The sequence below is a fragment of the Jaculus jaculus genome, chromosome 5, assembly GCF_020740685.1.
Source record: "Jaculus jaculus isolate mJacJac1 chromosome 5, mJacJac1.mat.Y.cur, whole genome shotgun sequence".
In the NCBI taxonomy this organism is placed as follows: domain Eukaryota; kingdom Metazoa; phylum Chordata; class Mammalia; order Rodentia; family Dipodidae; genus Jaculus; species Jaculus jaculus.
Window position 1 is genome coordinate 59,898,138 of NC_059106.1, and position 24,741 is coordinate 59,922,878.

General features: G+C 44.5%; 1 protein-coding gene and 1 non-coding gene across 4 annotated transcripts in view; one reads left to right on the top strand and one right to left on the bottom strand.

The window, feature by feature from the left end:
• Window positions 1-1,790: 1,790 nt before the first annotated feature.
• On the bottom strand, window positions 1,791-1,897 carry LOC123461054. The gene has a single exon (XR_006637372.1). It is a non-coding gene; the product is annotated as a U6 spliceosomal RNA (small nuclear RNA).
• Window positions 1,898-10,534: 8,637 nt separating this feature from the next.
• Window positions 10,535-24,741, top strand: part of Wdtc1 (WD and tetratricopeptide repeats 1) — a 62,080-nt gene continuing 47,873 nt past the window's right edge. Inside the window, exon 1 of one of the 3 annotated variants that reach the window (XM_045149946.1) lies at window positions 10,535-10,581. The gene's annotated coding sequence lies outside the window, so the exon portion shown is untranslated. Of the gene's footprint in view, window positions 10,582-10,919; window positions 11,142-24,741 lie in introns of those variants that run through there. The other 2 variants (XM_004671228.2, XM_004671227.2) reach the window with 2 other exon arrangements.

A 24,741-nucleotide genomic window follows, 5' to 3' on the forward strand; every position in this document is an offset into this window, starting at 1 on the left:
ACATAAGGTGGACCACAGCAGCAGGAGGGTGTGCCAAGAACTGGCATGGAGAAACTGGCTATAGTACCCATAAGCCCACCCCCAACAATATACTCCCTCCAGGAGGCGTTAATTCCCAAATATCCATCAGCTGAGGACCTAGCATTCGCAACACCTAAGTTTATGGGGGACACCTGAATCAAACCACCACACAGGGTGATGCTGGCTTCATAGAAGGAGTTCGATAGAATTCCTTCTTTTTCTATTTCATGGAAAAATTTGAGAAGCATTGGTGTTAGTTCTTCCATGAAGGTCTGGTAAATTTTACCAGTGAATCCATCTGGGCCTGGACTGTTATTTATTTTGTTTTCTGAGGTAGGGTCTCACTCTAGTTTAGACTAACCTGGAATTCACTATATAGTTTCAAGGTGGTCTCAAACTCCTGGCCATCCTCCTACCTCTGCTTCCCAAGTGTTGGGATTAAAGGTGTGAGCCACCACACCTGGCCTTTAGCTTTTATTTATTTATTTGAAAGAGAGGAAGACAGAGAGAATGGGTGTGCCAGGGCCTCCAGCCACTGCAAACGAACTCTAGATGCAGGTGCTACCTTGTGCATCTGGCTTACATGGGTCCTCAGGAATCACTGCAGCCCAGGCTGGCCAGGAATTCACTATGTAGTCTCAGATTGGCCTTGAACTCATGACCATCCTCCTACCTTTGCCTTCTGACCAAGTGCTGGGATTAAAGGTGTGCACCACCACGCCCGGCTTTTGATTTCCTTCTTGATTCATCATTTAGTAGTCTATTTAGTTTCCATGATTTTGTGTATGCTGTATAGCTTTTCTTAGTGCTGATTTGTAGTTTAATCCCATTGTGATCAGACACAGGGCAAGGAATTATTTCATTTTTCCTGTATTTGTTAAGATTTGCTTTGTGTCCTACCTAGTATGTAGTCTATTTTAGAGAATGTTCCAGGTGCTGATGAAAAGAATGTGCATTTTGCAGCATTTGGGTGAAATGTCCTGTAGATATCTCTTAGGTCCATTTGTTCTATGACCTCATTTAATCCAGATGCTTCACTATTTATTTTTTGCCAGATGATCTGTCAGTTGATGTGAGTGAGGTATTGAAGTCACCCACTACAACTATATTTGGTGTTATCTGTGACCTTAAATCTGATAGTGTTTAATGAAATTGGGAGTCCCCTTGTTAGGTGCATATATGTTTAGGATTATAATGTCCTTCTATTGGAGTGTTCCTTTAATCAATATAAAGTGACCTTCTTTATCTTTCCTAGTTGATGTTGGTTTGAGATGTTGGTATACCCTATCAGATATTAGGATAGCGACACCTGCTTGTTTTCTAGGCCCATTTGCTTGAAACATCATTTTCGAAACTTTCACCCTAAGACTGTGCCCATCTTTTATGGAAAGGTGAGTTTCTGGAAGCAACAAATAGAAGGATCCTGTTTATTTTCATTTTATTTCTTGAGGTAGAGTCTCGCTCTAGCCCAGGCTGACCTGGAACTCACTATGTAGTCTCAGGGAGGCCTTGAGCTCACACTGATCAATTCTCCTGCCTCTGCTTCCCAAGTTCTGGGATTAAAGGTGTATGATGCCACCATGCCCAGCTCAGGATCCTGTTTTTTTTTTTTTTTCAAGGTAGGGTCTCATTCTAGTTCAGGCTGACCTGAAATTCACTATATAATCTCAGAGTGGCCTTGAACTCACAGTGATCCTTCTACCTCTGCCCCGGGAGTGCTGGGATGAAAGGCACGCACCACCATGCCTGGCTCTTTTTTTAAAAAAAAAAAAAAAATGGAACGCTTCACGAATTTGCGTGTCATCCTTGCGCAGGGGCCATGCTAATCTTCTCTGTATCGTTCCAATTTTAGTATATGTGCTGCCGAAGCGAGCACTCTTTTTTTTTTTTTTTTTTTTTTTTTTGAGGTAGGGTCTCACTCTAGCCCAGGCTAATGTGAAATTCACTATGTAGTCTAAGGGTAGCCTCGAACTCACGGTGATCCTCCTACATCTGCCTACTGAGGGCTGTGATTAAAGGCGTGTGCCACTATGGCTGGCCAGGATCCTGTTTTTTAACCCAATCTGCAAACCTGTGGCTTTTGGTTGGGTCATTGACACTGTTAATATTAAGAGTTATTATTGAATGATATGTAGTTATTCTCAACATTCTTGTTTTGTAGTTCTGGTTTTATCTTTACCGTCTTGTATTAACTATGATTTGAGTATGGTTTATTTTTTCCTGGTTCCTTATATGTGTGTTTTTCTTTCTCTTCCACTTAGAGGATCCTTTCAAGTATTTTTTGCATAGCTGGCTTAGTGCTCATATATTCCTTTAGCCTGTTTTTGTTGTGGAATGTTCTTATTTCTCCATCAGTTTGGATAGATAGCTTTGCAGGATAAAGTAATCTTGCTTGGCAGTTGTTATCTTTCAGAACTTGGAATACATCATTCCAAGCCCTTCTGGCTTTGGAAATTTGTATTGAGTGATCTGCTGTTATCCTGATGGGCTTGCCTTTGTATATGACTTGGTTTCAATATATTTTCTTTGGTTTGTGTATTTTATAGTTTAACGATAATATGATGGTGTAGAGGTTCTTTCTAAGTTTTTTAATGTTTCATGTTCTAAAGGCTTCCTGTATCTGCATTGGCATCACATTCCCTGTTTTGGGGAGGTTTTCTTCATGATTTTGTTGAAAATGCCTGCTATGCCTTTAGAATGAAATTCTTTATCTACTATGTCCTGAATTCTTTTGTTTGATCTCTTCATAGTGTCCTGAAAGTCTTGAAATTCCCATTCATGCTTTCCTATTAGCTTTGTCTTTCTCTTTGTTGGAGTGTATTAGATCTGCCATTTGGTCTTTTAGTTTAGATATTCCTGATCCATTCTACTGGTGAGACTTTCTACAGATTTTTATATTTGACTCACTCTGTTTTTCATTTCCAATATTTCTGTTTGGTATTTTTTTTTTTTTCTTTTCTTTTTCAGCAGGGGGCGTTCAAGATAGGGTTTCATTCTAGCTCAGGCTGACCTGGATTTCACTATGTAGTCTCAGGGTGACCTCAAACTCATGGCAATCTTCCTACCTCTGCCGCCTGAGTGCTGGGATTAGAGGTGTGCGCCATCATGCATGGCCTGATTGGTATTTTTTTATTATTTCTATTTCTTTACTCGTGTCTTGTGTTGACTTCCTTTATTTCATTAAGTTGGTTTCCTTTGTTCTCTTTCAGGCATTTGTTTTCTTCTTTGATTCCTTCTTTGAATATAGAGAAAATCATTTCTTTGAAATTGTCAGGCATTTCAAATAAAGCAGTCTCATTGAGAATCATTTCTGGTGGATTTATAGTTTTTGATGGGATTGTATTGTCTTGATTTTTTGTGTTTCTTATAATGTAGAGATTTTTGCATCTTGAGTTAATTTAATGCTTGGGTATTCTGATTATCTGTAGGGTTCTTAGCCATATAAATCTGAGTTTATATATCTTCAGGGTAGAAGTTTAAGGTGCCAAGTGTAGCTCTTGACCTCCAAGAAAACAGCAGAAGCTGGGTGTGGTGGTGCATGCCTTTAAACCTTTAATCTCTGGGGAGGCAGAGGTAGGAGGATCACCATGAGTTCAAGGCCACCCTGAGACTGCATAGTAAATTCTAGGTCAGCCTGGGCTAGAGTGAAACCCTATCTTGAAAAACAAAAAACAAGAGCTGGAGAGAGATGGCTTTGTAGTGAAGCGTTTGCCTGTGTAGCCTAAGGATCCAGGTTTGAGCCTCAATTCCCTGTTAGGACCCCTGTTAGCCAGATGCACAAGAGGGCGCACGCATCTGGAGTTTGTTTGTAGTAGCTGGAAGCCATTGCGTGCTCATTCTCTCTCTGTCTCTCTGCCTCTTTCTCTGTCTGTCTGTCCCTCTCAAATAAATAGAAATAAACAAAAACTATAAAAAACACAAAAGAAAAAGAAAACAGCAGAAGTTACCCTTGGTGGTGTTTGCCTGCTAGTCAAGTATTCTATTAGACTGGGTGGAGCAATTTACAGAAAAACTCTAAAATTCAACTGAGCAATATACATATTCAATTTAAACCAGCATAGAGTAGTTATGCATTAGTGGGGATTAAAACAAACAGATAATCTAATAAAGCCAACGTCCCTTAGTGTGTGTTACCTCAAACTCTTAATCCTGTCAACTAGGAGGTTGAGATTTCTGGTCTAAAATGGGTTCCAGGTCAGCCTGGGGCCAAATCAGACCCTGTTCCCAGAAAAAAAGACAAAAGTCCTATGTATCAGGGAACATCAAAGGGGAAAATAGTCAACACTAAAATACAGCTTACTTGAGAATGGAAAATCCAACCAAGGATATGTAACTCATACCCTTCCCTGACGTGGAAAGAGAAATTGGCATTTCCAGGGCAGGCCTACGTACCTGCCTTTGTGAAAGTAGGCCGTTACCTTTCGGGATGGCTCTCAACCTCAGCAAGGCTGAGTGCCCACCTCAGTCTCTCTCTGTCGCAGTGTCGCTCTGGTGTTCTGATCAGCTGTGCTGGATGACCTGCAGTTGGGGGTGAATGAGCTCTCCAGTGGTTCCCGCAGCACTGGTGGTTGGCGGGTGGGGGAGTGGGAAATGCCTGCAGTTCTCCTGGAGCCGCTCAGCTGGTCCTGTTTGTGTTCTCCCTCAGTAGCCGCTCAGGTGGTTCCTGCCGTCTTTGCCTTCAGGTTTCTTGACTTTGTGAGGAGGCTGATATGAGTGGAAAACCCCTTCACCTCATTTTTGCTCCTACGGCTCTGTGCTGGCCGGGCGGGCAGGTACACAGACCACGGCTGCTGGCACCTTGGCTGGATTCTGGCCAGTTTCCTCCTTTCCGGAAGATCTCAGTCACTCTTGCTTCTCTGCTGTGGTCAGTAATAACTTACACACTTACACTTTTTGGTAGAAGAGTGTGTTTTGCTGTTTTTCTGCTTATTTCCCTCCCTAGGCTGCTCTGGTGTGGCTACTCTGCTGCCTTTTTACCCTGAAGTTCCCAAGACAGGGTCTTGCTGTGAATCCAGCCTGGTCTTAAACTCGTAGTAGTTTTGCCTCAGCTTTTCAAGTGTTGGCACTATAGGGCATGCTCACTGTGACTGCCTTAAGACTGTTTTGTTTTGTTTTTTAATTTATTTGAGAGAAAGATACAGAAATAGGCAGGGAGAGAGAGAGAATGGGCGCTCCAGGTCTCCAGCCATTGCAAACAAACTCCAGATGTGTCTGCCCCCTTGTGCATCTGGTTTACATGTGTCCTGGGGCATTGAACCTGTGTCTTTTGGCTTTGCAGGCAAATGCCTTAACTGCTAAGTTATCTCTTTAGCCCCTCTAATTTCTTTTTTCTTCAAGATAGGGTCTCCCTCTAGCTCACGCTGATGTGGAATTCACTATATAGTCTCAGTTTATCCTCAAACTCATAGTGATGCCCCTCCTACTTCTGTCTCCAGAGTGCTGGGGTTAAAGGCGTGCATCACCATGCCAGGCAAAACTCACTTAAAAAAAATTTTTTTTTTCAAATTTTTATTAACAACTTCCATGATTATAAAAAACATCTCATGGTAATACCCTCCCTCCCCCCACTTTCCCCTTTGAAACTCCATTCTCCATCATATCCTCTCCCCATCTCAATCAGTCTCTCTTTCTTTTGTTGTTTTGTTTTGTTTTGTTTTTCAAGGTAGGGTCTCACTCTGGCTCAGGCTGACCTGGAATTCACTGTGGAGTCTCAGGGTGGCCTCGAACTCATGGCGATCCTCCTACCTCTGCCTCCCGAGTGTTGGGATTAAAGGCGTGCGCCACCACGCCTGGCTTACAATCAGTCTCTCTTTTATTTTTTTTTCTTATTTTTATTTTTATTTATTTATTTATTTATTCATTTTTAAAATTTTATTAACATTTTCCATGATTATAAAATATATCCCATGGTAATTCCCTCCCTCCCCACCCCCACGCTTTCCCATTTGAAATTCCATTCTCCATCATATTACCTCCCCATTATAATCATTGTAATTACATATATACAATGTCAACCTATTAAGTATCCTCCTCCCTTCCTTTCTCTACCCTTTATGTCTCCTTTTTAACTTACTGGCTCTCTTTTATTTTGATGTCATGATCTTTTTCTCTTCTTATGATGGTCTTATGTAGGTAGTGTTGGGCACTGTGAGGTCATGGATATCCAGGCCATTTTGTGTCTGCGGGGAGCACATTGTAAGGAGTACTACCCTTCCTTTGGCTCTTACATTCTTTCCACCACCTCTTCTGCAATAGGCCCTCAGCCTTGGAAGGTGTGATAGAGATATTGCAGTGCTGAGCACTGCGGTCATTTCTTTCCAGCACCATGATGCCTTCTGAGTCATCCCAAGGTCACTGCCATGTGAAAAGCGAAGATTCTCTACCAAAACTGAGAGTAGCATTAATATAAGGGTATGAACATTAAGAGAAGTTTGATAAGCACATATATACATTTAGCCAGACAGCAGCAGACGTTATACCCCTAGGGCTCATGACTACCCCTAAAACTTCTCTTTTTATAGAAGAGATGAGAGGCTCAGAGAAGTTAGTTATCCACTTTTTTTTTTTCAAGGTAGGGTCTCACTGTAGCCCAGGCTGACCTGGAATTCACTATATAGTCTCAGGTGGCCTCAAACTCATGGTGGTCCTTCTACCTTTGACTCCTGAGTACAGGGATTAACAGCATGTGCCATGATACCTGGCAATATATATATACACACATACATACACATATATATGATATTTATTTATTTGAGAAAGAGAGAACAGAGGAGGGAGAGATAATGGGCGTGCCAGGGCATACAGCTACTGCACATGAACTCCAGACATGCGCCACCTTGTGCATCTGACTTATGTGAGTCCTAGGGAATTGAACCTGGTCCTTAGGCTTCAGAGGCAAGTGCCTCAACCACTAAGCTTTGTTTTTTTTGCGGGGGGGGAGGTAAGATCTCACTCTAGCTCAGGCTGACCTGGACTTCACTATGTAGTCTCAGGGTGGCCTCGAATACACGGTGACCCTCCTACCTCTGCCTCCTGAGTGCTGGATTAAAGGTGTGCACCACCACTCCTGGCTCCATAAGCAAATTTTCCTCTAGCACTTTTATTATTATTATTATTTGAAAGAGAGAGTAAAGGGGATAGAGGGGATGGATATACCAGGGTTTCTTGCCACTCTAAATGAATTCCAGATGCATGGGCCTCTTTGTGCACTTGGATTGATACAGGTACTGAGGCATGAGGCTTTGCAAACAAGTGCCATTAACCACTAAGCTACCCCCAGTTTTTGCATTTTAGATAAAAAGTAACTAATAGCCAGGAGTGGTGATGCACACCTGTAATCCCAACATTTGGCTGGCTGAGGCTAGAGTATTGTTGCAAATTTGAGGCCTGCCCATGCTAAATAGTGAGGTCCAGACCAACTTTGGCTATATAACTAGGACACTGTCATCCTACCCCACCCGATCCCAAAAAAGATCCAGACTGAAGTGTGGGGGATAAGACTGGTAAATTCTTTCTGCATAGCTCAGTAAGGTTTTCAAGAGGGAATGCAGTTTTGTCTTACTGGTGGTTTTTTTGTTTTGGTTTGGATTTTTTGTTGGTAGTATTGGGGATTGAACTCAGGGCCTCATGCTACCTAGGCAAGCACTCTACCACTGAGCTACACCCCCAGGCCAGAATGAAGATTTGTAAGATTAATGGAAAAAGGCGAATGATTCCTAGTGCAGGAATGAGGCTGAACACGGGTACAGTGATAAGATGAGCTCCTCCCCACAGACAGCAGGACTGTAGCGTAAGGCTCTTAGTGTGGCTTTAGGTGAATTATGATATTGTGCTAGGCCACAGTTTTCTTCTTGGCCAAATGCAAAGATTAACCTTAAGGATCTCAACTTAAAAAAAAAAATTGTTTTGTTTACTTTATTTCCGAGCCACAGACAGAGAAAGAAAGGCAGATAGAGAGAGAATACGCCATCAGGGCCTCCAGAGGAGTGCGCCCCCTTGTGCATCTGGCTAATGTGGATTCTGGGGAATTGAGCCTCGAACCAGGGTCCTTAGGCTTCACAGGCAAGCATTTAACCACTAAGCCATCTCTCCAGCCCTCAAGTTTTACTCATGGTGACTTATTTACTCCTACAAGGCTTTGTAATTAGAAGTCCCAAAGGTGGTAGAACCTAACTTATCTTCTAAATTCTAAACTTCATTTATGATACAGGTTACAGATTTTTCTTTCTTTTTTTTTTTTTTTTCCAGTTAGGGTCTCATTCTAGCTCAGAATGATCTGGAACTTACTGCAATGTCCCAAGCAGCCTAAAACTCAAAGTGATCCTCCTACTTCTGCTTCCCTAGTGCTGAAATCAAAGGCCTGTGCCACAATACCTGGCACATTTTTCCTGTGCTAGGCAAATGTTCTACCATTGAGCTGCGTCCTCAGTCCTAAACCACAGAAATTTGAGTTAGACCTAATGCCTATGCTAAGGAGGATTTTTCTTATCATTCAATTAAAAAAATTAAAAATTAAATGTTTAATTAGAAGCAATTGGAAACATTCAGAAAAATAATAGGGTCGAGGACACAGCTCAGTGGTGAAGTGCTTGACTAGCTTGTACACAATCCTGTATTCCATACCTAGAACCATAAAAATATAGATACTATAACCAAGAAAAGAAGTCATATTTATTTGTTTATTTGCAAGCAGAGAGAGATAGGGAAAAGAGACAGGAATAAGCCACATCTTCTAGTCTCTTTAAAAGAAAATGTGGGCTTAGTAATTAAGACACTTGTCTGCAAAGCCTAAGGACCCAGGCTTGATTCCCAGATGCCCAAGGTGGCACACACCTCTAGAGTTCCTTTGCAGTGGCTGGAGGCCCTGATGCATCCATTCTCTTTCTCTATCTGTTTCTCATTCTCTCTGCAGTGTTTTGGAGGGGTAGGAGTCTTTGTGAACCCATGTTCCTCTGTTTTTCTCTCAAATACATAAACAAATAGTATTTAATTTAGCTGGGTGTGGTGGTACATGCCTTTAATAACAGCACTGGGGAGGCAGAGGTAGGAGGATCACTGTGAGTTTTGAGGCCCTCCTGAGACTACTTAGTGGATTCCAGGTCAGCTTGGGCTACATATTTTTTAAAGTTTTTGTTTATTTATTTATTATGTATGTGTATATGGGGGGGGAGAGGCAGATAGAGAGAGGGCAGAAGAGAGAATGGGTGCCTCCAGTCACTGAAAACTCCAGGTGCATGTGCCACCATATGGCTATATGTGGGTCCTGGAGACTCAAACCTGGGTCCTTTGACTTTATAGACAAGTGCCTTAACTGCCCTCTTGTGTTGTGTGTGTGTGTGTTTTTTTTTTTCTTCCCTTTTTGGAGGCAAGGTCTCACTGTAGCCCAGGTGGACTTGGAAGACATTTGTAGTCCAGGCTGGCCCTGATCTCACAGCGATCCTACTTCATCTTCCTAAGTGCTGGGATTAAAGTGTGTGCACCACTATGCCCTGCTAACCCAGTGACCCACAACATTTTTAGGGGAAGGCATGGAAGATTTTGTTGGCAAAAATCACAAGAAGAGGTTCTTCACCCAATGGAAAAAAATTATTTGGGAGCTTACAAATTAATTCACACAAGTGAACAGGATTGGAGAAAAAGAAACTCATGGATTGATAAACATGGCACAAAGCACCCAGTGCTAAATGTGTATATGGTGTCCTTTTGGGGGTGGGTGGGTCCTGGTTTGATTCCCAGACTTGCTTAGTTATCAGCTATGTAACTCTGGGCTGGTTACACTTTAACATTTTTGCTTTTTACTCTCTTCTGTACTTATCTAAGGGACCATACTCAATACAGTGAAAATGCATTATCATCTGACACTGGCGCTCTGTGTCACCCTAAGTGACATTTCCCTTTACAGGAGGTGATGACAGTGTGTTTGCTGTCTTAAAAGGCCCTTGAAGTTAGCCATAGCGCCTTCCTTTTTCGCCTTCGGAACTTTTTAAAATAAGATTATCAGACAGACCTGTGGCTGCACAGGGCATTCATAGAGGCATTGGCCTGCGAAGTACCTAGAGTGTGCGCAGTGACTCCTCCAGGCCACTTCTTCAGGCCCTGGAAGATTGCATCGCAGAATGTCCTAGTTTAGAGGCCCCCACCCAGAGCTAAGAAGTAGGCTGAGGCTTGGCTCTTAAGGGCCCTGGGTTGGGTACCTAGTATAAGGAGCCCCAATCTAATTTGGAGGCTCAGAGGTAGTCTTGAGGAGCTCTTGGGTGGGTGGGTGGGGCTGTGCTGGACTCTAGGCGAGTGTGTGTGGGCGGGTCCCAGAAGCTGTGCTGGAGAGCATTGTACCGGGTGGTGGGATGGGAGGTGCGTCCCGGTAACTAATGGCAACGGGGGGGGGAGGGGAAGGTATAAACCCACGCAGCGATAGCTCCGGGGCGGTAAAAAGAAAACTACTATTCCCATAGTGCTCTAGGGCTTAGTCCGGCTTTCCCGCCCGCCCACTGGCTGCCGGTCCCGTGAGCGGCGAAGCGGATTGGCCCCGGAAAGGCGAGGGGGGCTCCCACCCGCTAGCAGGTTAGTGGGCACCGCCGGCAGCAGACGTTGACCGGGCGCGCGGGGTGGAAGGCGCGGCGAGTGGGGGGAGAACTGGGGCCCCGGGCTCGCTATTCTGGAAGGTGCCGGGCGCGGTGTCCGTAGCTCAGCCTCTGGACTGCGAGGCCGGGGTGTGGGGACGTGCACGGAGACTGCGTGGCGCAGGCGCAGTGCTGGGTTTCTCCTGGGTCCCCAGACAGCTGGAGGAGATAAACAGAGGAGGAGGAGGAGGAGGAGGAGGGAGGGGAGTGCGTGTGCGAGCAAGCGGGCGCGCGAGGGAGTGTGAGTGAGTGTGAGTGTGTGTGAGCGCGGGTGTGAGGCGGTGCGCAGGGGCCGGCGGAGGCGCTGTCCGGCCCCGGCCAGGCGCCGGGCGGGGGGAGCATGGGAAGAGACTAAGTGCTGCTCCCGGGTCCCCAGCCCCCTCCCCGGGATCCGCGCGCCCCTGCTCCCGGGAGAGGGGCCGGGCTCCCCTCCCACCCCATCCGGACGGACATGGGCTCCTGAAGTTACGCTGCTGTTGGTCCCGGGAAGAGACCTGACAGGTACGGGTGGTCGCCGCCCCCTTTCCTTCCGCACACACCGCGGCGGGGGAGACCAGCTCCTGCGGGCTCCCCCCGCCCCCAGCACCCGGGCCGCACGCTCCCGTACTGCCGGCTTGGGCTGGGGGGGTGCAGAGCTTGCCCGCCTCGGGACTCCGGGGTGTTCCGAAAGGGGGCAGGCCTTGCTGGGGCGGAAGGGCAGAGTGGGCCAGGGGCGGGGTGCGGGCCGAGCCAGGGTCGGCCGGGGAGGTAAGGGGCAAGGCTTCGGTATCCCGGGGAGGGGTGGAAGACGTCCTATCACGGGACTTTTTTTTTTTTTTTTTTGCGGAGTTTTTGACATCTGATCTGGCACCGGGCTCACTCAGGAAGCAGAGGGCAGGTGGAAGTTTCGAGAGGGCAATGACCTGATCTCTTCTTTCTTCGTATGTGTTTTTTCTCCATTTTCCCAACACTCGTGTGTGTGTGTGTGTGTGTGTGTGTGTGTGTGTGTGTGTGAGAGAGAGAGAGAGAGAGAGAGAGAGAGACCGTCTGTGGCTCATCCTGGCACCAAAGTGAACTTTGCCAAGGTGTTTGCATCAGCGACTGTAGCGCCCTGGTACAAAGGGCCTCGACTTGGGAGTGGGATATTAGTACCCACTTCAAAGGATAAATAGGAAATGGGGAAATAGGAGATCGACGTGCAAACCAGCAGGGCCCCTTCTTTCTGAAAGCTGCCGTGGGATGCCCCCTTGCCAGTCCACTGGGTTGGGTTTCCTTGGGGACTCTCTGGCTCGCTCTGTACTGTAAGTGTATTACTAGGACTTGTAACAAAAGAGGTGTGGGGGTTTTATGATTGATGCCTTCACAGCCTAATATGACAGTTTTCCCCTAAAGTTTTCTGATTTTCTTAAACTCCTTGGGATAGTATGGTGGTAAAGCAAACTTTAAACAAAGTTTTGTTCTAAAGTCCATGAGTCTTGAAGTCTAACAGAGTGGCTGCAGCTTTCTCATCTCTTGTAAGGATGGGCTGCATGATCAGAGTAAAGTGCCACTTAAGTGTTCCTTTATTTTTATTTATTTATTTTTAGTTTTCAAGGTAGTGTCTCGCTAGCCCAGGCTGATCTGGATATAATTCACTGTGTAGTCTCAGGGTGGCCTCGAACTCACAGTGATCCTCCTACCTTTGCCTCCCAAGAGCTGGGATTAAAGTGTTCCTTTTATTTATTTATGAATTATTATTATTATTTTGGTTTTTCGAGGTAGGGTCTCTCTCTGGTCCACACTGACCTGGAATCAACTATAGTTTATTAACTATAGTTTCAGGGTGTCCTCAAACTCATGGCAATCCTCCTACCTCTGCCTCCTGAGTGCTAGGATTAAAGGCATGCACCCGGCAAGTGTTCCTCTTAAAACAAAGTATGAAACAGTTTGGATAAGAAAGCTATTCTGAAGCCAGGCATGGTGGCGCACGCCTTTAATTGGAAGGAGGATCACCATGAGTTCAAGGCCATCCTGAGATTGAATTCCAGGTTAGCCTGAGCTAGAGTGAGACTTGACCTCCAAAAAAGAAAAGAAAAAGAAAGAGAGAAAGAGAGAAAGAAAGAAAGAAAGAAGGAAAGAAGGAAAGAAGGAAAGAAAGAAGAGAAAGCAAGCTATTCTGAGATATCTTCTGACTCAGACCTTATGCCATCCCCACCTAGGGCACAGGGATGTACAGTGGACTTCACAGAGCTCTCTGTACTTTAGAACCTTGGGTGACTACTGTGCTCCTTATGGTGAATGAACTACTTAAAACCATTTCCAGTTTTGAGTTCTGACACATTCTTCCTTGTATTTGTATCTTTAGAAGGTTTTTATGGAGCACTGACCTGGAACTCACTTTGTAGCCCTAGTCTGACATGAAACTCACAATGATTCTCCTACCTGAGCTTCCACAGTGCTAGGATTTAAGGTTGTGCCATCACACCTTTGGAATTGAATTTGTTTTGGGGGGGGGGGACCCTGGTTTTCCAGATATGGTCTCACTCAAGCCCAGGCTGACCTGTAATCACTAGGTAATCTCAGGCTGGCCTCTAACTCTCAGCATTCCTCCTACAGTTCTGCCTCCCGAGTACTGGGATTAAAAATTTGCACCACCATGCCTGGCTGGAATTGAATTTTTGCTGCTGAATATAATGCCTAGATCTTTTTTTTTTTCCCAAGGTAGGGTTTCACTTTAGCCCATGCTGAAATTCACTATGTCCCAGGGTGGCTTCGAACTCGCGGTGATCCTTCTACCTTTACCTCTTGAGTGCTAGGATTAAAGGCTTGTGCTGTCACACCTGGCTCTAGATTTTTTTAAAAAACTTTTATTTTTTTTTATTTCTTTGAGAGAGAGAGAATGAGGCAGAGAGAGGGAAAGAGAGAATGGGAACGCAAGGGCCTCCAGCCACTGCAGATGAACTCCACATGCATATGCCACCTTGTGCATCTGGTTTATGTGGGTCCTGGAGAATCGAACCTGGGTCCTTTGGCTTTGTAGGCAAACACCTTAACTGCTAAGCCATCTCTCTAGCCCCAAATTCCTAGATTTTTTAAAACAGACTCGAGGGCTGCAGAGGTTGGCTTAGCAGTTAAGGCTCTTGCCTCTGAAGCCTGAGGACTCATATTCGACTCTCCAGGTCCCCTGTAAGCCGTCTGTGCACAGTCATGCAAGCACAAGGTCGCACATGTGTACAAGGGGCCGCACGTGTCTGGAGTTGGATTGAGACAGGATTTTACTATGTGGCCCATGTAGGCTCGGGATTCACCCTGTTGCCTGTTATCCTCCTACTTCAGTCTTCTGGGTGCTAGGATTACAAGCATGAGCCACTGTGCCCAGAGTAAGTTGCTGTTTTTCCCTCCCATCCTTCAGTTTTGGTTTTTCAAGGTAGGGTATTGCTGTAGCACAAGCTGACCTGGAATTTACTAAGTAGTCTCAGGGTGGCCTCGAACTCACAGTAATCCTCCTACCTCTGCCTCACAGTGCTGAGGTTAAAGATGTGCTCCGCCTATACCCGTCTGTCCTTCCTTCTTTCCTTCCCTTCCTTACTCCCTCCCTTCCCCCTCCCCCTTTCCCTTCTTTCCTTCCTTCCTTCCTTAATTTTTTGTTTTTTTTTTAATTTTATTTAGTCATGTGCAAGCAGAGAGATAGAAGAGAGACAGACAGAATGAGCACAATAGGGCCTGTAGCCACTGCAAATGAACTCCAGACGCATGTGCCCCTTGTGCATCTAACTTATGTGGGTCCTGGGGAATCGAACTTGGGTCCTTTGGCTTTGCAGGCACATGCCTTAGCCACTAAGCCATCCCTCTAACCATTTTCTTCCTTAAAAAAAAATCATTTTTAGTTATTTGAGACAGAGGGAGAGAGAGAGAGAGAATGGGTGCACCAGGGCCTCTAGTCACTGCAAACAAACTCCAGATGCATGTGCCACCTTGTGGGACCTGGAGAATTGAACTTAGGTCCCTAGGCTTTGCAAGCAAGCACCTCAATCCCTAAGCTATCACTCCAGCCCATTTTATTTCTTTTTTAAAAAGTATTTTATTTTTATTTATTTGATAGAGAAAAACGGAGGGAGGGAGAGAGAGAGAGAATGGGCATGCCAGGCCTCCAGCCACTGCAAATGAACTCCAGATGTGAGTGCCCCCTTATGCATCTGGCTAGCGTGGGTCCTGGGGAATCAAACCTGGGTCCTTTGGTTTTGCAGGCAAACACCTTAACCACTAAGCCAGCCCTCTTTCTTTTTTTTTTTTAAAAATATATTTTTAAAATTTATTTATTTGAAAGAGAGACAGAGAGAATGGGCATGCTGGGACCTTTGTAGCCACTGCAAATGAACTCCAGATACCTGCGCCACCATGCACATCTGACTTACGTGAGTACTGGTCCTTAGGCTTTGCAGGCAAGTGCCTTAACTGCTAAGCCATCTCTCCAGCCCATCCTTTCTTTCAGTCCTTGGATTAAATATACACAACAGACAAGTATTCTACAACTGAGTTATATTTCTAGCCCTCTTTATTTTTTGGTTTTTAGTTTTGAGAGAGATTCTCACAAAGTTGCCCAGGCTACACTTCAGCTCACATGTAGTCCAGCCTGGCCTTGAACTTGTGGTTGTCCTGTTGCAACCTGCTGAGCATCTGGGATTACAGGCCTGTACTATCAGGCCCAGCAAGTTGTTGTATTTCACTGGCACACTGGAAACAAACATTTATGTCATAAACCATTTCTATTTATTTATTTATTTATTTATTTATTTTTTATAAACCATTTCTGTCTTAGTTTGTGATTACTCTGCCTAAAAGTATAGATCTTTAGCCTGCTAGGCATGGTGAGTACCTTTAATCTTAGCACTTGGGAAGCTGAGGTAGGAGGGTTGGTTAGTTTGAGGCCAGTCTGGCCTACAGATTGAGTTCTAGGTCATCCAGGGCTAGAATGAAGCCCTGCTTCAAAAAAGCTAAATAAAAAAAAGCCAGGTGTGGTGGCACATGCCTTTAATCCCAGCACTCAGGAGGCAGAGGTATGAGGAGAGCTGTGAGTCCAAGGCTACCCTGAGACTACATAGTGAATTCTAGATCAGCCAGCACTACTGTGAATCCCTACCTCATAAAAACCAAAGAAAATAAAAATAAAAATATATGCTGGGTGTGGTGGCGCATGCCTTTAATGCCAGCACTTGGGTGGCAGAGGATTGCTGTGAGTTCCAGCCCAGCCTGATAGTACATGCTAGATCAAGACCCTGTCTCGAAAAAAACAAAACAAAAAGTTAAAAAGATAGATGAGGACTGGAGATGTGGGTCAGCAGTTAAGGTGCTTGTCTCCAGAGCCTAATGACCCAGGTTCAATTTTCCAGTATGCATGTAAGCCAGATGCATAAAGGGGCACATAGATCTGGAGTTTCCTTGCTATGGCTTGAGGTCCTGGTGCGGCCATATTCTATATTTCTCTGCTTACCTACAAATAAATAAATAAAGTATTTTTTAAAAAAGATTGAATAGAGCTGGTGTGGTGGCGCACACCTTTAATCCCAGCACTCGGGAGGCAGAGGTAGGGGGATCGCCATGAGTTTGAGGCCACCCTGAGACTCCATAGTGAGTTCCAGGTCAGCCTGGGCTAGAGTGAGACCCTACCTCGAAAAACAAAACAAAACAAAAAAAAATAGGTTGAATAGAGCCGGGCATGGTGGCACACACCTTTAATCCCAGCACTTACTTGGGAGGCAGAGAGGTAGGAGGAGCCCTGTTTCAAAGCCAGCCTGAGACTACAGAGTGATTTCCAGGTCAGCCTGAGTTAGAGCCCTATCTATATGGAAACAAAACTAAACAAAACAAAAAAGATAGATTAAATACAAAATAGAAATTAAAAATAAATAAAAAGAACTGGGCATGGTGGTGCACACCCTTAATCCCTGCACTTGGTAGGCAGAGGTAGGTGTATTATTGCAAGTTTGAGGCCACCCTGATAAACCAAAAATAAATAAATAAAAAGTATAGATCCATTTCTGTCAAGCAATTACTTCAAGTCATAGATTACAGAGGCATTTCCTTTGAATTAACTTGGCAGAATAATTGAACTGCAACATTATTTCTGCCTAGGATTGCTTTCCTAGTAGATTGAAGGAAAGAGAATATATGTAACTATATTAGCGATTTACCAGTTTTGAGTTTTGAAGTTGCCACAGTGACATTTTTCCAAGGTAGGGTCTCATTATAGTCCAGGCTTAACTGGAACTCATTCTGTACTTCCAAGTTGTTCTGGAACTCACAGCAATCTTCGTATTACTGCCTTCCAAGTGCTGGGATTAAAGGTGTTTGCCACTATACCAGCTTCTTTTTTCTTTTTCTTTTTCTTTTTCTTTTTCTTTTTTTTTCTTTTTTTTTTTTTTTTGGTTTTCCAAGGTAAGGTCTAGCTCAGGCTGACCTGGAATTCACTATGTAGTCTCAAGAGTAGCCTTCAACTCATGGTGATCCTCCTACCTCTGCCTTCCAAGTGCTGGAGTGCCAGGAATTAAAGGCATATGCCATCACACCGGCTTCTTCTTCTTCTTCTTTTTTTTTGTTATTTTTATTTATTTATTTGAGAGCGACAGACAGAAAGAGAAAGAGGCAGATAGAGGGAGAAAGAATGGGTGCACCAGGGCCTCCAGCCACTGCAAACGAACTCCAGACACATGTGCCCCCTTGTGCATCTGGCTAACGTGGGTCCTGGGGAGTTGAGCCTCGAACCAGGGTCCTTAGGCTTCACAGGCAAGTGCTTAACCGCTAAGCCATCTCTCCAGCCCCCCCTTTTTTAAACTTTTTATTTTATTTGTTTGAGAGAGAGAAAGAGGCAGGTAAACAGAATGAGCTGGGGTGGTGGCACATGCCTTTAATCTCAGCACTCAAGCACTTGGGAGGCAGAGGTAGGAGGATTTCCGTGAATTTAAAGGCCTCTCTGAGACTCCATAATGAATTCCAGGTCAGCCTGGGCTAGAGTAAAACCCTACCCTGAAAAACCAAAAAAGAAAAAAAAGAATGGGTGTGCTAGGCCATCTGGTTTATGTGGGTCCTGGGGAATTGAACTTGGGTCCTTTGGTCTCACAGGAAAGCACCTTAATCACTTAGCCATTTCTCCAGCCCTTTTTAAAATTCGGTTATTTGAGGTAGGGTCTTACTCCCTAGCCCAGGCTGACCTGGAATTCACTATGTTGTCTCAGGGTGGCTTTGAACTCATGGTGATCCTCCCTCTGCCTCCCGAGTGCAGGGATTAAAGGCATGTATCACTATGCCCGGCTCTTATTTTTGTTGTTGTTGTTGTTGTTGTTGTTTTTCGAGGTAGAGTGTCACTCTAGTCTAGGCTGACCTGGAATTCACTGTGTAGTCTGTGAGTGGCCTCAAACTCACAGTGATCCTCCTCCCTCTGCCTCCCGCGTGCTGAGATTAAAGGTGTGTGCCACCACGCTTGGCTTCTGGCTCTATTTTTAAAAAATATTTTGTTTATCTATTTGTAAGCAGAGTTAGAAGAGAGACAGAGAGAATGGGTGCGCCAGGACCTGCAGCCACTGCCGGTGAGCTCCAGATGCGTGTCCCCGCTCGTGCTCCTGTGCCACCTTGTGCATGCGGCTCACCAGGGCTCTGGGGAGTCCAGTCTGGGTCCTCAGGCTAGCACCCTCACCTTTTTTTTTCTTTTCCAAGTCAGGGTTTCATCTAGTTCAGGCTGAGCTGGAATTCACTCTGTAGTCTCAGGGTGGCTTTGAATTTACAGTGATCCTCCTACCTCTGCCTCCTGAGGGGTTTAAAGGTGTGTGCTACCATGCCCTTTTTTTTTTTTTTTTTTTTTGAGGTAGTGTCTCACTCTAGCCCATGCTGCCCTGGAAGTCACTGTTTAGTCTCAGAGTGGTCTCAAACTCATGGCAATCCTTCTACCTCTGCCTCCTGAGTACTGGGATTAAATGCTTGCACCCCCCCTCCCCCAGCTTGGGTTTTTGTTTTTTTTTTTTTCCCTCAGGTTGTCCTCGAACTCATGTGATCTACCTACTTCTGTCTTCCAAGTGCTGCGATGTTTTCTTTTTTTTAGGTAGGGTCTCTAGCTCAAGCTGACCTGGAACTCACTCTGTAGCCTAGGCTGGACTCATTCAAGGCAGTCCTCCTTCCCCTGCCTCCCGAGTACTGGGATTAAAGGCATGTGCCACCACACCTGGCTTTATACTGGTATTTTTTTGAAAATACCAAACTTTTTTTCAAGCTACAAAATGCTGGCATATATTGATTGTCTGCCTTATATTGGACTTTTTAAAAATATATTTTTTATTTATTTATTTATTTGAGAGAGAAAGAGAATGGGTGCCCCAGGGCCTCCAGCCACTGCAAAGAACTACAGACACATGCACAGCCTTGTGCATCTAGCTTATGTGGGTCCTGGTGAATTGAACCGGGATCCTTTGGCTTTGTGGGTAAGCACCTTAACTGCTAAGCCATCTCTTTAGTCCTGGACTTTTTGTTTTGTTTTTGGACATTTGTTAGATACCTTTTCTGTACTATCTCACTTAATTCCAAGTGAATCTCATTTATTTGCAAATGAAGAATCTGAGGTTCCAAATTTGATTTCCAAAGAAATGAAGAATCTGAGGTTCCAAAAAGTTAGTATGTTGAAGTTTATACAGCTAGTTGTGGTAGGGGGGCTGTTTGGACCCGTGTCTTCTATTGTTGGCTAAGGTAATCACAGGCCCTCTCTGTCATGAGGCTTATGGTGATACCTGCTTTATAGTGGGCTGATGAGGACCAAGCATAGTATATGCTTTTTGGTGGACCTTAACTGACTTACCTCACGAGCCAGGTCTTGGGCATAAACGTACTACTTTATTCGCTCTCTTGGGGTGAATTCAGGTCTGAATGAAACACTGAAATTTCTGAGGTTCATTCTTTGTGCTAGTACTAATTGTTACTTTTAGTGATAACTTTTAAGACTCCTTAAAAGGCTTTGTGGCATTAGTGACTAACACTTACAGACTTTTGTTTGTTTTTTGAGGTAAGGTCTCGCTCTAGCCCAAACTGACCTGGAATTCACTATGGAGTCTCAGAGTGGCCTCGAATTTACAGCTATCCTACCTCTGCCTCCCGAGTGCTGGGATGTGTGTGCCTTCATGCCTGGCTCATACTTAAGAACATGAAGCTTAGACAAGGTGCAGCTGACATGTCAGAGTGTGTGAGGCAGTGTCAGGGATCTATTCCAAAGAATTCTTAGCTTCTCTGGCCTGTAGTTGCATGGGATGCTGAGGCAAGAAAATTGAAAGTTCAAGGCCCTCTTTGCTAGTCTGGACAATTTAGTGAGACCCTGTTTATGTATTTATTTTTTAAAGTAGAAGATCTAATTTTATTTTATTTATTTGAGAGAGAGATAGGAAGAGGCAGAGAAGCCGGGTGTGGTGGCGCATGCCTTTAATCCCAGCACTTGGGAGGCAGAGGTAGGAGGATCCTCATGAGTTCAAGGCCACCCTGAGACTCCATAGTAAATTCCAGGTCAGCCTGGACTAGAGTGAGACAGACCGTACCTTGAAAAACCAAAAAGAAAAAAAAAAGAGGTAGAGAGAATGAATGGGTGCACCAGGGCCTTCTGCCACTGTAAATGAACTCCAGACACATGTGCTACCATGTGCATCTGGCTTACATGGGTACTGAGAATCAAACCTGGGTCCTTTAGCTTCATAGGCACATGCCTTAACTACAAAGCCATCTCTTCTCCAGCCCCATTATTGTTTTTCTTTTTCTTTTTTCTTTTTCTTTTTTTTTTTTTTGAGGTAGGGTCTCACTCAACTCCAGAATGACCTGGAATTCACTATGTAGTTTCAGGGTGGCCTTGAAGTCACAGCAGTCCTCCTACTTCTGCCTCCTGAATGCCTGGATTAAAGGTGTGTGCCACCATGCCTGGCTGAGACCCTGTTTTAAAATAAAATAAATTAGAGAGCAGCAATACAGTTTAGTAGTAAACCACTTGCCTAGCTTGTGTGAGTCCCTGGGTTCAAGCCCTAGTACTACAAAAGGAATGGAGGGAGGAAAGGAGGAAAGAAAAATTTCGTCCACTTCTATAGAGTAGAGTGAGATTGAAGGGTCACTGCACTTTTATATTTAATATCTTCTGGATAAACAAGGTCACAACTGCTAGAGCTGTGACCGAGCTGTATGCTGAGAATAATGACCCTTAATCCTCCCTGTAGCCGTCTGCAGAGGTATTAACCCTGTTTTCTTGGGTGGGGGTGGGAAGCAGAATAAGACCTTACCCAGGGGAAGTTATTCAGTGACTTCCCGGGATTAGGATCAGAATCTTGGTAAACTTTTGTTCTTTTTCATAATTACACGTTCTCGAACATTTTAGGAGACTTTCTTAGCATGGGAGCCAGACATGTCTTATTTAGGTTGCATGAGAAAGTTGAGGCTTGCATATTTGGGTGCCGGTGGCTTCGCTGGCTCCCTCTTGAGCCACACTTCTGGATATACCATGGTAGTGATTAGAAAAGAAGCCTTTATGAATTGATCACCTTGGCTTTCCTTGGCCTTTCTGGCATAAGTGGAGTCAGGGCTTCCCTAGAGGAGGTAGGGAATTAACGGTGAAATTTGAAAAGATACAAGTTAAAGGCAAAATCAAGATTGAGAATACTGTTCACCAGTGACAGAGGAAAACATGCTCCTTTTTCTTTTGTCTTCTGCTGCTGCCTTATAGTTGCCATACTAGAGAGCAAGTAAATAATGACCATTAAGTGAAGTTCTAGCGAGGTGTTGTGGATCACACCTTTAATCCCAGCACTGGGGAGGCAGAGGTAGGAAGAGCACCTTGAACTCAACTTGAAACTACATAGTGAGTTGTAGGTCAGTCTGGGTTAAATGAAGATCTTACCTGCCCCCCCCCAAAAAAAGAAAAAAAAGTTGTAACAGCACTCTGGAGGCAGAAGTAGGATTGCTGTAAATTGGAGGCTAGCCTAGAACTAGAGTGAGTTCCAGGTCAGCCTGAGCCAGAGACCCTCCCTCAAAAACAGCAACAACAACAACAACAAAAAAAAAACCAACCAAAAAAAGAAAAAAACAAAACAATGTTCTAGGAACTCAGGTAAAATCCACAGCGCTCAGATGACACTTTAGATCCCAATCAGGCAGGGGAGACATGAAGGGGTTTTTCTCACCCAGAGCCTTTGGGAAAGAGAAGCATGGTCCCTCACAGATGGTTCAGTCTGTCCCACACAGGATGGTGTGAGCCAGGAGTCTCAAAGATGGAAAAGGCTTCACCTTTCTCAGAAACTGTCCTTTGTGCTAACTTTGTCCATGACCCTGACGTGCATGAATGCTTCTCTCCCAGTCTCTCTCTTTTCTTTTCTTTTTTTTTTCTTCCAGGTAGGGTCTCACTCTAGCCCAGGCTGACCTGGAATTCACTATGTAGGCTCAGAGTAGCCTTGAATTCTTGGTGATCCTCCTACCTCTGCCTCCCAAATTGCCGAGATTAAAGGTTTACACCATCACCCCCGGCTGGAGCTAATTTTTGAGAGGAATGTGGAAGGATTTGAAATCTTGGCCTGGGATTAAACGACCTACCCTCTCCCATCCTCTCTAGCCCTTCCTTTCCCCTCCCTCCTTGCTGTGTAGCCTACGCTGCTTTCAGACTCAGTCTTCCTGTCTCTACTTCCAAAATGCTGGGATAGCAGGCATGTTTCACTGCAGCTGAGTTACATCCTCTGCCAAGGTGATTTTTAGTTCCTTACATTAATTCTAAGGAATGGCAAGAGAAAAAGTTACTTTTAGGTAAGACTGATTAGACATGGTTTGATTAAAGATAGTAATAGTAGTTAATTTTGCGAGGTCAGTAGCCTGTGGTCTGATATAAGACTAGTTTTATTATTTATTTAATTGTGTGACTCTGGTGAATTAACTTTTTGGTGCCTCAGATCTTAGTATCTGTGATATGAAGATACTAACAGTACCTGCCTCAGGGGTTGTTATGTGGAGTAGATGAGATAACACTTGGAAAATGCAAGAATGTTCAGTAAATATTACCAGCTCAGTGTCAGGCATTTTACATGTTCCGTCTTCTGTTACTGGTTAAAATGCAAAGGTAGATAGTAATCAGATTAGAAAACTGACATTTAGAAATATAAGTCACACAGTATTTTCTGTCACAGCTAGCATTGCAACCTTAGGTCTGTTAGATCCAATGGCTTAGCTTTTACATTTTGCTGCTCCCAGTGACCTTTGTGCAAGGAAAATTCTGGTGGAGCCTCAGCTGTGTTCCCCTGGATGCTTTGCTATAGAATTGCTCCAGTAGGAAAGCCACTTCATGTAGAGCAAAAAGAAACTAAACTGGCATACATCTTTTGCATAATTCATCATGTTGAAAGGGGCTCAATTGTCACCTCAGTCGGAGAATCTGGAAGCAGTGTCCAGAGGCAAGGGAAGACGAGGATGCAGGTCCTTCTTTTGTCAGCAGTGTCTCCAGTCTCTGTAGAGTTCACAGGAAGGTGGCATTGGAAGAAGGGGTTTTGTTTTAAATATTTTTATTTATTTTTTATTAAAGAGTGAGAATGGGTGTGCCAGGCCCTCCAGGTGCCTCAAACAAACTCCAGATGCATGCCACCACCTTGTGCATCTGGCTTACATCGGTCTTGGGGAATCAAATCTGGGTCCTTTGGCTTTGCAGGCGAGTACCTTAACCACTAAACCACCTCTCCAGCCCTGGAAGAAGTTTTGTAGCTTGCTTCTGAGTCCTTCCTTCCTTCCTTCCTCCATCCCTCTCTTCCTCCCTTTCTTTTTCTTTTCTTTTAGTTGTGTGATAAGAGTCTCATGTAACTGAGGCTGTGTCTCAAATGTAGTCTGTAGCCAAGGCTGGTCTGTTCCTTCTGCCTCTGTCTCCCAAGTGTTGGGATTATAGGTGAACACTATCATGCCTGCTTTTTAAAGAGTCCAAGAGTGAAATGTCTCTCTCGGAGTCATACTGCCAGTTAAAGGCAGAGGCTGGTCTAGAGCAAAGGACCCTGGACCCTGTCCAGCTTGTTTCTCAGTACCATGTAGTGTTGGGCTTCAGCCTCCTGAAGTGAGGGTAATAACTAGCCTCATGGCTTCCTCACAGGATTGTTGTGTAGCAAATTTAAAGCATGAAGAAAAACAGTTTGATAGGCATAAGGCATTTTATGTATTCAAGGTAATGATGCTGGTTTTCATTCAGCAGTAGTTTCTGGCCCCTGCTAAGCTCATATCACTCCTGGGTGACCTGGGCAAATCTAAAGATGAGTTGGGGCTGTGGAGAGATGGCTTACCAGTTAAGGTGATTGCTTGCAAAGCCAAAGGACCCAGGTTCAGTTTCCCAGGACCCACATAAAGCCAGATTCACAAGGTAGTGCATGCATCTGGAGTTTGTTTGCAGTGGCTAGAGGCCCTGTCATGCCCATTCGCTCTCTGCCTCTTTCTCTCACAAATAAATAAAGGTTAAAAAAAAAAAAAAAAGATGAGTTGAAGGAGCTGGCCCTTGGGATGATTTTAATCCTTTTAGGAACAAAATCACATAACTACAGCTCAAGGTAGGAACACAGGAAACACTAAGGACTAATATTCTTTTTCGAGGTAGGATTTCGCTCCAGCTCTGGCTGACCTGGAATTCTAAGGGTAGCCTCAGACTCTCGGCAATCCTCCTATCTCTGCCTCCCGAGTGCTGAGATGTAAGGTGTGCGCCACTATGCCAGCTTTCCTCCCTCCTTTATATCCCCTTTCTAGCTTACTGGCCTCTGCTACTGAGTTTTATTCCTACTCACAAAGAAGTCCAATCATTTGTAGTAGCTAGAATCCACATATGAGACAGAATATGTGACATTTGGCTTTCTGGGACTGGGTTACCTCACTAAGTATAATCCTTTCTAGATTCATCCATTTCCCTGCAAATTTCATTTTTCTTTTGTCTTTTTTTTTTTTTTTTTTTTTTTTGGTTTTCCAAGGTAGGGTCTCACTGTAGCTCAGGCTGACCTGGAATTCACTAAATGGCCTCGAACTCATGGTGATCCTCCTACCTCTGCCTCTTGAGTGCTGGGATTAAAGGTATGCACCACCACGCCCCACAAATTTCATTTTTCTTTACTGCTCAGTAGAACTCCATTGT